Source organism: Rhinopithecus bieti, unplaced genomic scaffold, assembly GCF_001698545.2.
Source record: "Rhinopithecus bieti isolate Rb0 unplaced genomic scaffold, ASM169854v2 scaffold_46389, whole genome shotgun sequence".
Lineage (NCBI taxonomy): Eukaryota > Metazoa > Chordata > Mammalia > Primates > Cercopithecidae > Rhinopithecus > Rhinopithecus bieti.
This window is the reverse complement of record NW_016818836.1, coordinates 604424-620078: the sequence shown is the minus strand read 5'-3', so window position 1 is coordinate 620078 and position 15655 is coordinate 604424. Positions and strand designations below refer to the sequence as shown.

The following is a 15655-nucleotide window of genomic DNA, read 5'->3' as shown; positions in this document are numbered from 1 at the left end:
GGTGATCCTCCCGCCTCAGCCTCCCAAAGTGCTGGGATTACAGATGTGGGCCGCACACCAGGCCTGAATTATTTCTTATTGGGATTCAAGACATTTGCTACATATGCACATTGTGAATATTTTCTCCCAGTCCCTGGCTTGCCCTTTTATTATCTTTGGAGACTAGAAGTATCTATAAAGTCAAATTTATTTATTTCTTCTTTAACATTTTTTTGTGCCCTGTTCAAGAAATCTTTGATAACTTCAAGATTGCTTTTTGTTGTGTTTTGTTTCTGGAAGCTTTCTGGTTTTGGTTTTCATGTTTTGTCTGTGACTAATTTCAAATTAATTTTACATGTAGAGTGAGATTGGGTTGGGATTAAATTTTTTTCCTTAAAAGATACACAGTTTCAGCACTGCTTTTTAAAAATAACTTTCTTGGCCAGGCCCAGTGGCTCATGCCTATAATCCTAGCACTTTAGGAGGCTAAGGAGGGTGGATCTTCTGAGGTCAGGAGTTCAAAACCAGCCTGGCGAACATGGTGAAACCCCATCTCTACTAAACATACAAAAATTAACTGGGCATGATGGCAGGTGCCTGTAATCCCAGCTACTCAGGAGGCTGAGGCAGGAGAATCACTTGAACCCAGGAGGCAGAGGCTGCAGTAAGCCAAGATCATGCCACTGCACTCACTCCAGTCTGGGTGACAAAGCAAGACTCTGTCTCAAAAAATAATAGTAACAATTCAACATATTTAATAGATATGAAGCTATTTGGATTTTTAAATTTCTCCTTGGGTTAATTTCGATGTTACTTTTTTCTTTTAATTTTTTAATAATTTTCTTCTTTTAATTCTAATCTGATGACAGATAAGATAAATTATGTTTTTGAAGGAACCTGTCCATTTTATCTAGGTTGTTGAACATATTGGCATGAAGTTGTTATGATTCTCTTATTATTTGTTTATATGTGTAAGATCTATAGTAAATAAAAAGGACAATCCTGTGCTGAATGGGAGTTGGCAGAAAATCTCTAAGAATCTTTCTAATGGGAGACTTCAGGATTGATAACCTGTCATGGAATGAGAGACCACGTGGGCTTTCTCTGCAGTCCTCTGCTTCTAGATTTTCTTAGTTCTTCAGCTATCGATCAAAAACAGGAATTGTGTTCTCACCAGTAACATCCTTTCCTTTTTACTTCATCTTCCTTTCTCTCTCTCCCTTTTAGAGGAGTTGCTCCAATCTTTTGCTGTATTGCAAATGAACTTAAAATGGCAATTTAAATTTGCAATGGTAATTTGAATGCAGTGGTTTCCTTAGCAACAAAAACTTATTTGTGGTTCAGACTTTGGAATTTAAAAAATCTCAGAGGTCTAATTAGTACTTTTCCTGAGCAAGTCATTTACAACCAATATTTTAAAAACCCAATATAATTTTAAAATAGCGAATTAAGATTATTTTATCACAGCAGGTACGTGGGGCTTTGGATTCCCCAACCCTCTTCCCACAAACTTCCTGGAACTAAAACTTAACAAAAATTCGTAACACAGTGCCAGCTTCTACAACCCAGCAAGTCCAGCATGGATGAAATACTGACCACAAAAAGATAGCCATTCTTGCCAAATCCCTGACCATTTTAACCCAGTAACAGACATAGTTTAGTATTAGAAAGATTTCATTCCTGGGTGGCACAGGCATATGGGGTCAAATCCTCCTCCCAAACCACCTGCTATCTCCTCCCTCCAACACATACACACAGACACACACACACGCATGCACACACACACACACACAGCAGTGTTCTGCACTGTTTCTTCTCCAAATTATCAAATTATCCAGTGGTCAAAAGGTATTTGGTCCCATCCAGTCTCTCTCAGTTTGTGGTACGACTAATTTGTTAATGGGGCTCCAGAAGGAAAGTGTCTAATGTTTCTTCTAATTGGACATGACTGCTTCAGAATGACTGCGGCTGCCAGCCAGTTCTCACTGTCCCCGAGGCTGGATAATAAGCTTCTGCCATCGGGCCCTGGGTCCTGACCAGGACCATCTGCGGTAATGAACTTGGAAGGCTCATTGTGGATTGCAAAAAAGGAAAAGAGAGAGAAAAGCACAGTCCAGCTCTTGTCAGGGGGCTCAATTATGGCTTCTGTCAGCTTAACAAAAGAAATTCAGAAAGGCTAGGATTGGAAGGGGTGGGAGGGAGCAGGCAAAGAAGGACGGGTGATGGGGGAGACCCATGATGGCAGAACCAGACTGAAATTCTTCCAGGACCAAGGTTTCTGGAAGGAGAAGCTCAGAGGTCACCACAATAGGGATTCAGTTCCCAGCGTCCAAACGTGAGGCTCTGCAGTCGTGGGCACCAGGGGTCAGGGTTCACTGCGTGTCACTGATTTGAGGGTACAAGCTTTTCCCTATTCGCTGCAAATCCCCATCACCCACACTGCAGAGGGATGGAGGCTATGTGCACATTATAGGCTGATTAGTATTATCATCATTGTTGATTATTTTCTAAGACAGGATCTCGGAGCATTAAGATTTTTTTTAAAAGCCCTTTTATTGTGAAATGATACATATACAGAAAAGTGCCCAACACGTAAATCTATGGCTTAAGGTATTATATAAAAGAAAACAGTTGTAACCAGCACTCAGACACAGAAATAAAACTTTGTCAGAAGCTTCATCCTGCCCCTTCCTGATTGTAACACCTTCCATCACCCCAAAAAAGAAGTCACTCCCCTGAGTTTTATGCTGATAAGCTCATTGTTTTCTTTATAGTTTTATCACCTAAGTAGGCAGCCCTGAACATTTTAGTTTAGATTTGAGTGTTTTAAGCTTTATCTAAATGGGAATTAACACAGTGTATATTGGTCTGGCTTCTTTCGTTCAACATTGTGAGATTCATCTAGGTTGTTGCATATGGCCATAGTTGGGTAATCATGAGAGTGGGTTTATAGTTGGAGTATTATGTCATATAAATATAGCACAACCTATGTGGTTAATTGCTGAATGGTGCTTGGGCTATCAAATATATTTTGTCCAAGAACAATGCTTTTACGGATATTCTTGTCCATTAGTACACATATCTCCAGAAAATACAGCTAGAAGAGAAACTGCTGAGTGATAAGCATCCCAGAGAGATTTGACAAGACTAATTCTTGAGTCACTGTAAAGAGCTAGAGAAGAGACCACTCATTGGAAATTTATCTGTTAGACCAGGTGAGGTGGCTAATGTTTGTAATCCCAGCAATTTGGAAGGCTGAGGAGGGAGAATTGCTTGAGCCCAGTTCGAGACCAGCCTGGGCAACATAGCAAGATTTTGTTTCTACTAAAATAAAATAAAATTAGCTAGGCATGGTGTTGAGTGTCTATAGTCCAAATTATCTGGGAGGCTAAGGTGGGGAGATCACTTGAGCCCAGGAGGTTGAGGCTGCAGTCAGCCATGATTGTGCCACTGTACTCCAGCCTAGGTGACAGTGAGCAGTGGGACTCCGTCTCAAAAAAAAAAGAAATTTTTCTTCTGCCTTGTGTGATTACCAGCCTCCAAGATGACCTTGAATGATCCCCACATTCTGATATTCCTGTTGTTCTGCAGTTTCCTTCCACACTGTACAAAAGGTGGGTGTAGTCAACTGAATAGGGTAGAAGTGATGGTCTGTGACTTCCAAGGCTAAGTCATAAAAGACTTTGTGACTTCTACCTTGCTCTCTTGGATCACTCCTTCTGGAGGAAACTTGCTGCCATGTTATGAGGATCCTCAAGCAGTCTTATGGAGAGGCCCATCTGGCAAGGAGCTGAGGCCTGTAGTCAGTGTAGATGAAGCATCTGATTCTCCAGCCCCAGTCAAGCCTTCAGATGACTGCAGCCCTGGCTCTATCTTGACTTCAACCTCATGAGAAACTCTGAGCCCAAATTACCCAGCTAAGCAACCCTTGCATTCCTGACTCTTACAAACTGTGTGAGATAACACGTTTGTTGTTTAAGCTACTAAGTTTTGGGATAATTTGTTATGCAGCAATAGACACCTTGGTTTATTTAGACTGGCCGAGGTCAGAAAGCAAAGCATTCCCAAATACCAGCTGTTCAGAAACAACCTATAGTGTATATTTATCTTCTCCTCCTACTTGGCTTAGAAATTAAAATGGTAGTCACCATCAGGTTGAGTTTTTATTCCTGTTCTCTATTCTCTCTTCTGTTTTGTCTTCCCTTCTTTCTTTCCATCCTTTCTCAAGTGCCCCTCTTTGACCTAAAATTAAAGTGATAAGAATTCCTCTCCTTTCCTCCTCTCCCCTCATATTTCCTCCTTTCCTTTTCCTTCCATTTCCTTCACATTTCCTCTCCACCTTCTTCTCCTCTCCTCTGCCCTTGCCTGTCCCATCCTGTTCCCTTCTCTCTTCTCCCATCTGCTCCCCTTTGTTCTTCTCCTCTCTTCTTTATTCTCTTGATTCATTTATTCTTCCACTTCTACTTTCTCATCTCCCGGCCCCTGCCACTCTCCCCATTTCCCTTTCTTGCCCCAGGGAAGAAAAACAAGCTTTGCCTTGGCTGGGAACCCTGGCAAGAAGAAATGTACCATTTCTAACTGTAGGGTTTGGATGTTGTCCTTGCTAAACCTCATGTTGAATTGTAATCCCCAAAGTTGGAGGTGGGGTCTGGTGGGAGGTGATTGGACCATGGGGACGATTTCTCATGTGCCATCCAACAGCTTTATGTTAAAAGATGTGATCCTGTTCTGGACGATAAGCGTTATTTATTTATTTATGTATTTTGAGACAGTCTTGCTCTGTCGCCCAGGCTGGAGTGCAGTGGCACGATCCCAGCTCACTGCAACTCCCGCCTCCCGGGCTCAAGCAATTCCCCTGCCTCAGCCTCCTTCAGCCTCCCAAGTAGCTGGGATTACAGGTGCCCACGACCACGTCCAGCTAATTTTTTGTGTTTTTAGTAGAGATGGGGCTTCATCATGTTGACCAGGCAGGTCTCAAACTCCTGGCCTCAAGTGATCCACCCGCTTCGGCCTTCAAAGGTGCTGGGTTTACAGGCATGAGCCACCGTGCCTGGCCATGGACAGTAAGCATCTAACTGACAATTCCAGCACCAAGGCAGTGAGTCACATCTTACCTGCTCAGCTCAAGGCAGGTGCCAGGGAGGTTGCTTTAAACTTCTGGTATCTCTTTGGAAGGTTATATTTCCCTAGCATGACACCAATTTGCAGACAGCTCTTTGCCTTCAAATTTACCTCAAATTTATATTATTACATAAACACACAGTTTACTGTAAAGTGCTCACACAAAATAGGAATAAGTAGAGGAAAAGAAAAATGTTCTTTTTCCTATTCTTCCACTCCTGCTTGGTGTGAGGCTTTCTGGACCTTTTTCTATATCCACACAGACGGGTGGCTTTGCTGTTTTTACATGAATGGGAATACACACTCTATATGTGCTGTGATTTTCTTCTTTGACATGCAATATTCAGTACCATGGACCTCTACCCATGCCGGGACTTACTGATCTACTTCACTCTTTTTAATGGCTGCATATGTACAACCATTTTACCATTCCTTTCTTGAAGGGTATTTAAATTCTTAACAATTTTTTTTCTCTTAAAAAATGGCCAGGCTGGGCATGGTGGCTCATGCCTATAATCTCAGCACTTTGGGAGGTGGAGGTAAGAGGACTGCTTGAGCCTAGGAATTTGAGAAAAGCCTGGGCAACATAGCGAAAGCCCTTATCTATTAAAAAAGGAAAAAAAAGAAAAAAAAAAAGAAAAAAAAAAAAAGACTGGTGTGGCGGCTTTCACCTGTAATCCCAGCACTTTGGGAGGCCAAGGCAGGAGAATCGCTTAAGCCCAGGAGTTCAAGATCAGCCTGAGCAACATGGTGAGACCCCCCATCTCTACAAAATAATTTAAAAATTAGCTCGGCATGGTGGCACATGACTGTAGTCCCAGCTACACAGGAGGCTGAGACAGGAGGATTGCTTGAGCCTGGGGAAATCAAGGCTGCAACAAGCCATGATTGCGTCACTGCACTTCAGCCTGTGCAACAGAGCAAGACCCTGTCTCAAACAAACAAAGAAAAAAATGCTGAGCTGGGTGTGGTGACTCATGTCTGTGATTCCAGTGCTTTGGCAAGCCAAGGCGGAAGGATTTCTTGAGGCCAGGTGTTCAAGATCAGCCTGGGCAACAAACTTAGACCCATCTCTCTAAAAAATAAAAATAAATAAAAAATTAGTGAGGAGTGGTGGCACGCCTATAGTTCCAGCTACCAGGGAGGCTAAGGTGGAAGGATCACTTGAGTTCAAGAGTTCAAGGCTGCAGTAAGCTATGAGTGCACCACTCCACTCCAGCCTGGGTGACACAGCGAGACTCTGTGTAAAAAAATAAAAATAAAAAATGTTGCAATAAGCATCCTTTTAATGTTGTGGGGTACTATATGAGTATTTCTTCATACGGGCTCATAGGTAGACATCTTACATCTTGACAGTTACTGTCTAATTGCAACAAACCCGAAGAGAAAGAGGCAGTCAATCACTGAAGGAGTCTGGAAAACACTTCAGGCTAAAGGACCTTGAAGGTGAAGGCGGAGGAGAGGGGCACAAGAGAGCTAGACCTGTACTAGAGGCTGAAGGACAGTGGGATGATTGACTTTAGTGAGAAAGGAGAAGAGGAAAGTGACCTTAACTGAGTTTAGTAAGATAAGGCTGGCTCAGTCAAGGAGGGAAATTGCGAGACTGCATTCTATCCTCCGCAGTATTTGGCACCACTGAGAGGTATTAAACAAGAGTGGCCCTGAAGGGCTGTGATTACCTGATGCCTTCAGGCACTCACCTTGAGGTCAAAGTCAGCCTTCAGCCTTAGGTCACTCATAGAGAAAGATACAGGAGGCTGCCTGGATTGTTCTGGATATAACCTGAATGATTCAAGGTCCAATACAGTCAGATCTCTGTTTCCATGGGTTCTGCATTGGTGGATTCAACCAACTGCAGATTGGAAATATGTGGATCAACACTGACACTGGAGAAAGAAAAAAGAAAAAAAACATTGGAGAAAAAAAATTGCATCTGTCCGTGTGTGGTGGCTCACGCATGCAATCGCAGCACTTTGGGAGACGGAGTCGGGAGGACCGCTTGAACTCACGAGAGTTTAAGACCAGCTGGGTAACATGACAAAACCCATCTTTACCAAAAAATACAAAAATTAGCTGGGCATGGTAGTGTGCACCTGCAGTCCCAGCTACCAGCTACTCGGGAGGCTGAAGTGGGAGGATAGCTTGCGCCTGGGAGGTGGAGGTTGCAGTGAGCTGAGATTGACCACTACACTCCAGCCTGGGTGACAGAGACAGATCTTGTCTCAAAAAAAGAAAAAAAGTCTGTACTGAACACACACAGACTTTTTTCCTGTCATTATTCCCTAAACAATACAGTACAACAACGGTTTACATAGCATTTACATTGTATTAGGTACAATAATAAATCTAAAGATGATTTAGAGTATACAGGAGGATGTGTGTAGGTTATATGCAAAATACTATGCCATTTTATATAAGGGACTTGAGCATCCACAGATTTTGGTATTTGAGGGAGTTCCTGGAGCCAATCCCTCTTGGATACCAAGGGACAAATGTACTTTTCAATTAAGTGACTTAGATGATGGCAGTAAAGTTCATTTTTAGTCATAAAGGTATAAATCCTTTCAAGTTTACAGGCAGCTCAGAGCTCCAGCCAGGCTGAGAGGGACTTAGACTTTAGGATGATGGGAAGGGAGTTTGGGGAAGGGTAGGAGAGATGGAGGCAGGGACAGGTGCACTGTTGAACCAGAAAGGGAAGAGGGCCTAAGGTTGATGGGGTGGATCAAATGGCTCATTGTGGTAGGAAATCTTGAAAAAAAGAATTTCTTAAATCAGTGAATATTTCAAGGCAGATGTTAGGGGAGAGGAGTTCCCAAGATTCTATACTTTCCTGAAGATAGGCCATCTAGAGGAATGGCTTCCAACATTTTTGGCTCATGTACCCTGTTATAGGATTTTTTAAACCTATATACTATTGTATATAATAGACATTACAATTTTTTAATTTGTTTAGTTTGAAAATGTGATTTTGAATATGTAAACACATATACATACATACATAATTTTAAAATATGATTGTTTGGGCAATTTATACTTATCCAATGTAATCTAAATTCCACAATGACTTTTATATTTATCAGCTACTGAAAAATACATAAACAACCTTCGTAAAGTTGGAAATTTTATATTTCTTTTTTTCTTCCAGAATCTTATCCTAATACATTTTTGCTTGAAAGTCTTTTATTGACCAGCCATATGGCTCATTCCTGTCATCCCAGGACTTTCGGTGGCCAAGAGGTGAGGATCGCTTGAGCCCAGGAGTTCCAGACTAGCCTGAGCACCATGATGAGACCTGTCTCTATGAAGAAGTTTAAAAATTAGCTGAATGTGGTGGTGCATGCCCCTGTAGTCCCAACTACTCTGAGGGCTGAGGTGGGAGGATCACTTGAGCCCCAGAGGTCAAGGTTGTCGTGAGCTATGACCATGCCACTGTACTCCAGCCTGTGTGACAGAGTGAGACCCTGTGTCAAAAAAAAAAGAAAGAAGTTTATTATAATAATGAAGGCTTGAGATCATCATGGCTTGGACCAGATAGGTGGCAATTTTGGATCCTACCTCTTTGTTGGCGGGGATAGAACTCAGGGAGATAACCATACCAATTACACAATGCTGAAACATGGTGGAGTGGGATTCTCGGTAGCCTGTGGGTAGTTTGTGAGGATTAAAGCAAGTCAACATATGAAAAGCAAAAAAAGGGCTGGGCGCGGTGGCTCATGCCTGTAATACCAGCACTTTTGGAGATCAAGGTGGGCAGATCACGAGGTCAGGAGATTGAGACCATCCTGGCTAACACGGTAAAAACCCCATCTCTACTAAAAAATACAAAAAATTAGCTGGGTGTGGTGGCGGGCACCTGCAGTCCCAGCTACTCGGGAGGCTGAGGCAGGAGAATGGCATGAACCCGGGAGGCGGAGCTTGCAGTGAGCCGAGATCCCACCACTGCACTCTTGCGTGGGCGACAGAGCGAGACTCTATCTCAAAAAAAAAAAAAAAAAAATCAAAGAAATAGAAACCATTCAGTGAAGAAAATAAAGTGTTACCAAGTTATTAGTGTTATTCCCTCTTTCAGTTCCTAAGACATATATCAAAAAGGCTTTTACAAAGTTAACAAATAGTTTTAATTATATCTGTTACTCTTTCTCTTAGAGACACCTTTTGATGAAAACAGGTTAAAAGCTATTTTCAAATCGGTAATGGTGCATTTTATAATTTTTCCCGACATCTGTGAACAAAGTTCCAAATATACATGCCACATTTTATTTTATTTTAATTAATTAATTACCTTAAAAAGAGAATAGAGATGACATATTGCTATGTTGTCCAGGCTAGTCTTGAACTCCTGACTTCAAGTGACCCTCCCACCTAGGCCTCCTAAAGTGCTGGGATTAAAAGTGTGAGCCACTGTGCTCAGCCCACATTTTAGTTTTAAAGATAATTTTGGAATATCTTCAATGAGCATGATATACAAAAATGTATAACGGACACCTGAGAATTGAAGTTTAGTAATTTTATTTTATAACGGAACATGATTATGTTTAATAATAAAATATTTACAAATAAACTGATATAATGTCTAGGTTTTATTTCAAAATAATGACAGTAAAGAAGTAGGTGACAGTATAGATGAAAACATTGTCCATTACTTGAAATTTGTTGAAGCTGGATGTTGTTACATGATATTTCATTACACCATTCCTTCTAACTGAGCATATTTATAATTTTCCAAAATATTTATAATTTTCCAAAATAAAAAGGCCAGGTGTGGTGGCTCACACATGTAATCTCAATACTTTGGGAGGCCAAAGCGAGAGGATCACTTGAGCTCAGGAGTTTGAGACTAACCTGGGCAATATAGTGAGCCTTATCTCTACTAAAAAGTAAAAAAAAAAAAAAAAAAAATTAGCCAGTTGTGACAGTCTGTGCCTGTGGTCCTAGCTACTCTAGAGGCTGAGGCAGGAGGATCACTTTGGCCCAGGGAGTTCAAGGCTGCAGTGAGCTATGATCACACCAGCCTGGGTTACAAAGTAAGACCCTGTCTCTAAATAATAAATAAATAAATATTAAAAATACAAAAACAAAAGTTAGAAAAAAGAGACAAAAAACAAGTTATGTTTAAAATCATGGGTAAGCCAGGTGCGGTGGCTCATGCCTGTAATCCTAGCACTTTGGGAGGCTGAGGCGGGCAGTCACCTGAGGTCGGGAGTTCGAGACCAGCCTGGCCAACATGGAGAAACCCCGTCTCTACTAAAAATACAAAATTAGCTGGACATGGTGGTGCATCCCTGTAATCTCAGCTACTTGAGAGGCTGAGGCAGGAGAATCACTTGAATCTGGGAGGTGGAGGTTGCAGTGAGCAGAGATCGTGCAATTGCACTCCAGCCTGGGCAACAACAGTGAAACTCTGTCTCAAAAAAAAAAAAAAAAAAAAAAATTACGGGTAAAAGCTGGGTGCAGTGGCTTACACCTGTAATTACAGCACTTTGGGAGACTAAGGCAGGTGGATCACTTGAGGTCAGGAGTTCAAGACTAATATGGTAAAATCCTGTCTCTGCTAAAAATACAAACATTAGCCAGGGGTGGTGGCACATGCCTGGAGTCCCAGCTACTCAGAAGGCTGAGGCAGGAGCTTGAACCTTGGGAGGCAGAGGTTGCAGTGAGCCAATATTGCGCCACTGCATTCCAGCCTGGGCAACAGAGCGAGACTCTGTCTCAAAAAAAATAATAAAATCATGATTAGGACAGAATTAATAAGCATATCAACAGTTTAACAGGATGAATTAATCTTAATAAACTAAACCTCATTTTTAAAACTTCTGGTCATTGTGTCTTAGATTGCATTGAAAGGAATGGAAGAGGCCAGGTGTGATGGCTCATGCCTATAATCCCAGCACTTTGGGAGGCCAAGGTGGGCAGATTGTTTGAGCCCAGGAGTTTGAGACCAGCCTGGGCAACATGGTGGAAGCCCCCGTCTACAAAATATACAAAAAAATTAGCCAGGCATGGTGGTGCGTGCCTGCAGTCCCAGCTACTTGGGAGGCTAAGGTGGTAGAATCACTTGAACCTAAAAGTTTAAGGCTGTAGTGAGCCAAGAATCACTTGAACCGGGAGCAGAGGTTGTGCTGAGCCAAGACCACACCACTGCACTCCAGCCTGGGCGATAAAGCAAGACCCTATCTCTAGAAAGAATATTTTAAAAATAAATAAATAAAAGAATAGAAGAAAAAATGAAAAGAGCAAACAAAGAAAAGGCATTGGTAAATAAAGCTTATAAAAGTTATATGGTATCCGCTTCAGCAGCACATATAGTAAAATTAGAATGATGCCAAGAATATTAGCATGGCCCCTGTGCAAGGATTTTTTTGTTTTGTTTTCTGAGACAGAGTTTCACTCTTGTTGCCCAGAGTGGAGTGCAATGGTGCGATCTTGGCTCACTGCAACCTCTGCCTCCCGGGTTCAAGCGATTCTCCTGCCTCCCAAGGAGCTGGGATTATAGGCACGCGCCACCACGCCTGGCTGATTTTGTATTTTTAGTAGAGACGGGGTTTCTCCATGTTTGTCAGGCTGGTCTCGAACTCCCAACCTCAAGTGATCTGCCCGCCTCAGCCTCCCAAAGTGCTGGGATTATAGGCGTGAGCCACTGCACCCGGCCAAAGATATTCTTTAAATAAATTTAAAAAATTAAAAGTTATACCCATAGTGGTTATTGAGAGTATTATTTATAGTCAAACCCACCACATAAGGCAGAAAGGTTCAAAGGCAGTATTTCACTCTCCTGCTCAGACCCATCAAAATCTTCCCAAGGTCGCTTAAGATAGTCCAAACCCCCTGATAGACTCTTATCATGACTGGTTCTTGCCCATTTTCTCCAGCCTACCTTTCACCAAGCACCACCCCATCCCACACTCTGCTCTCCAGCCATTAAATGTTTTTCTGACATTTCCACTCAACTACACATTTGGGTGTTGGAAAATTTGGAAGAATTCACTTGTAAATCCACTTGGGTTTAGTGTATTCTTTGCGGAAAGATTCTCAAATAGTCATTCAATTTCTTTCCTTCCTTCCTTCCTTCCTTCCTTCCTTCCTTCCTTTCTTTCTTTCTTTCTTTCTTTCTTTCTTTCTTTCTTTCTTTTTGAGATGGAGTCTCGCTCTGTCCCCCAGGCTGGAGTGCAATGGCGAGATCTTGGCTCACTGCAAGCCCTGCCTCCCAGGTTCACGCCATTCTGCTGCCTCAGCCTCCCAAGTAGCTGGGACTACAGGTGCCTGCCACCACGCCCGGCTAATTTTTTTGTACTTTTAGTAGAGATGGGGATTCACCGTGTTAGCCAGGACGGTCTTGATTTCCTGACCTCGTGATCCGCCCGCCTTGGCCTCCCAAAGTCCTGGGATTGCAGGGGTGAGCCACTGCACCTGGCCCGTCATTCAATTTCTTTAGTTGTTACCGAGTCTCCATGTTTTGTCTTTATTCTCAAGTATTTCTTTATTTTCTTTTCAATCCTAACTAATGTGTAGCATCAAGTAAGATTTTCTTTTTAAACTTGAGATAAAATTCACATAATATAAAATTAACCATTTTAAAGTGTATGATTCAGTGGCATTTGGTATATTTATAATGTTGTACAACCACCACCTCTATCTAGTTCCAAAATATTTGAATTACCCGCAAAGGAGATTTCATTCCCATTAGCAGTCACTATCTTCCCTTCTGCTCAGGCCCTGGTAAACCACTCATCTGCTGTCTGACTTCATGGGTTTGCCTATTGTGGATATTTCATATAAATAGAATCATGTAATATGTGACCTTTTGTGTCTGGCTTCCTTCATTTAGCATGTTTTAGAGGTTCATCTGCATTGTAGCATGTATCAGTTCTTCCTTTTTCTTTTTTTTTTTTTCTTTTTTGAGACAGAGTCTCACTTTGTAGCCCAGGCTGGAGTGCAGTGGCATATTCACAACTCATTGTGGCCTCCATCTCCTGGGCTCAAGTGATCCTCCCACCTCAGCTTCCCAAGTAGCTGGAACCAGGAGCATGTGCCACCACACCCATCTAATTAATTTTTTTTTTCTTTTTTTTTTTTAGAAACAGGGTCTCCCTATGTTGCCCAGGTTGTTTGCAAACTCCTGGGTTCAAGTGATCCTTCCACCTCAGCCTCCCAAAGTGTTAGGATTACAAGTGTGAACCACCATGCCTGGCCTTTCATTCCTTTTTAAAAATTGTGATAAAATATACAGAACATTGGCTGGGCATGGTGGCTCATGCCTGTCATCCCAACACTTTTGGATGCCAAGGTGGGGGTGGATTATTTGAGATCATGAGTTCGAGGCCCAACCTGGCCAACATGGCAAAACCCCATCTCTATTAAATATACAAAAAAAATTACCTGGGCGTAGTGGTGGGTGCCTATAGTCCCAGCTCCTCGGGAGGCTGAGGCAGGAGAATGGTATAAACCCGGGAGGTGGAGCTTGCAGTGAGCCGAGATCGCGCCACTGCACTGCAGACTGGGCGACAGAACAAGACTCCATCTATAAAAAACAAAACAAAAAAGAAAAACGAAAACAAAAACAAAAAACCTTCCCAGCAGCCTTTGCGTGAACAAAACGGCAGCCCCCATATCTCAGGGGTTGTCTCTTTTATCAAGGGTTTTGGGCTGGTGGTCTCGGCAGCCAGTTCTGGTGACTCAGTTCCATTAAGAACTAAAAAACGTTTCACACCTCCTATTTATCAACCTAAATACAAAACAGAAAAGGAGTTCATGGAACATGCCTGGAAAGCAGGACTGGTTATTCCTCCATAACGTTTGGATCATCCCATACATCTGGCCTGTACAGCTGGTATCTTTGATGCCTATGTTCCTCCTGAAGGTGATGCTCATATGCCATCTCTTTCAAAGGAAGGACTGAAACAGAGAACTGAACGAATGAAGAAGAATGTGGCATCACAATTGTCAATCCAGAAGATAAAAGAGTATGATGACAATTTTAAAACAAAGGACTTCCCTGAAAAAGCTAAGGATATATTTACTGAACCTCACCTTTGTCTAAACAACTCACACATGACTGACTGCATACCTTGGTACCTGAACACTGTTTTCCAGACATGATCTGAGACATCAAATATAAGACCATCCGCTGGAGCTTCGTGGAATCTTTAGAGCCCTACCTTGTGGTTCAAGTTCACTGTTCAAGTCTGATGAACCAGGAAACATATATGGTCAGGTCACCGTAGGCATGCACACCCAGCAGACTCTGGCCATCTGTGACTAGTTTGGCTGGCTAATGTATGGACGGGAAGATGTACCCAAGAATGTCCTGGAGTATGCTGTATTTGAAAAGCATCTGACAAACCCCTATAGCAGCTGGAGAATGCATGGCAAGATCATTCTCCCATGGGCACCTGCTAAGCACCATCCTTAAGACGGTTACGATCCCTGGCCCTCAGCTGAAACCAGGGGAAGAATATGAAGAGGCACAAGGAGAGGCCCAGAAACCTCAGCTAGCCTGATGGCAAGAATAACTTATGGGGTGAAGCCTGGGTGGTGAGGCTGCTGGAAGCTTTGAAGTCTTCCATCTCCATCATGCTATAGAAAGAACTACCTTTGTTCTCTCTCATCCTGCTTGGGTCTTTTCAGCAGTCTCACCATCAACAACCATGGCTGATGGCTGGCCCCAGGCAGGTGGCAGGTATAACACAGCCACGGATCCTCTTCTTTTTAAAATTGTATGTCTAGCTTCTGAGTATAAATGAAAGGCAGTATGTTTCAGAGAACATAGGATACCAGTTTTTCCCACAGCAGGGACTGTGGGAGATAACCAGCAGTATTCTCTTTGTAATCACAGGGCAGGGATGAGTTTGAAATAAAACACTGTCAGAGTGTGTGGGGGTCGGGGGGCGGGGAACAGAACATACAATTCACAATTTAACTTTTTTTTTTTTTGAGACGGAGTCTTGCTCTGTTGTCCAGGCTGAAGTACAGTGGCATGATCTTAGCTCACCGCAACCTCTGCCTCCTGAGTTCAAGCAATTCTCGTGCTTCAGCCTCCCAAGTAGCTGGGATGATAGACATGCGTCACCACACCCAGCTAATTTTTGTATTTTTAGTAGAGATGGGGTTTCACCATTTTGACCAGGCTAGTCTCGAACTCCTGAACTCAGGTGATCCACCCACCTCAGCCTTCCAAAGTGTTGGGATTACAGGTGTGAGTCACCACGCCCGGCCCAATTTAACCATTTTTAATGTACAATTCAGTGGCATTGAGTATATTCACATTGTTGGGTCACCTTCACCACCATCTATTTCCAGAACTTTTTGTTATCCTAAACTGGAAGTCTGTACTCATTAAGCAGTAACTCCTCATTTCCCCCTTGATAACCACTATTTTACTTCTTGTTTCTATGAATTGGACTATTCTAGGTTTTGCATATAGTAGAATCATACAATGTTTGTCCTTTTGTATCTGACTTATTTCACTTAGCTTAACATTTTTAAGTTTCATCCCTGTTGTAGCCTGTGTCAAAATTTCTTCCTTTTTAAGGTTGAATTATATTCCATTTTATGTATA

General features: G+C 42.4%; 1 pseudogene; it reads left to right on the top strand.

Moving 5' to 3' along the window:
- Positions 1-2201: 2201 nt before the first annotated feature.
- On the top strand, positions 2202-14597 carry LOC108518873 (39S ribosomal protein L45, mitochondrial pseudogene; annotated as a pseudogene).
- The last annotated feature ends 1058 nt before the right edge of the window (positions 14598-15655 follow it).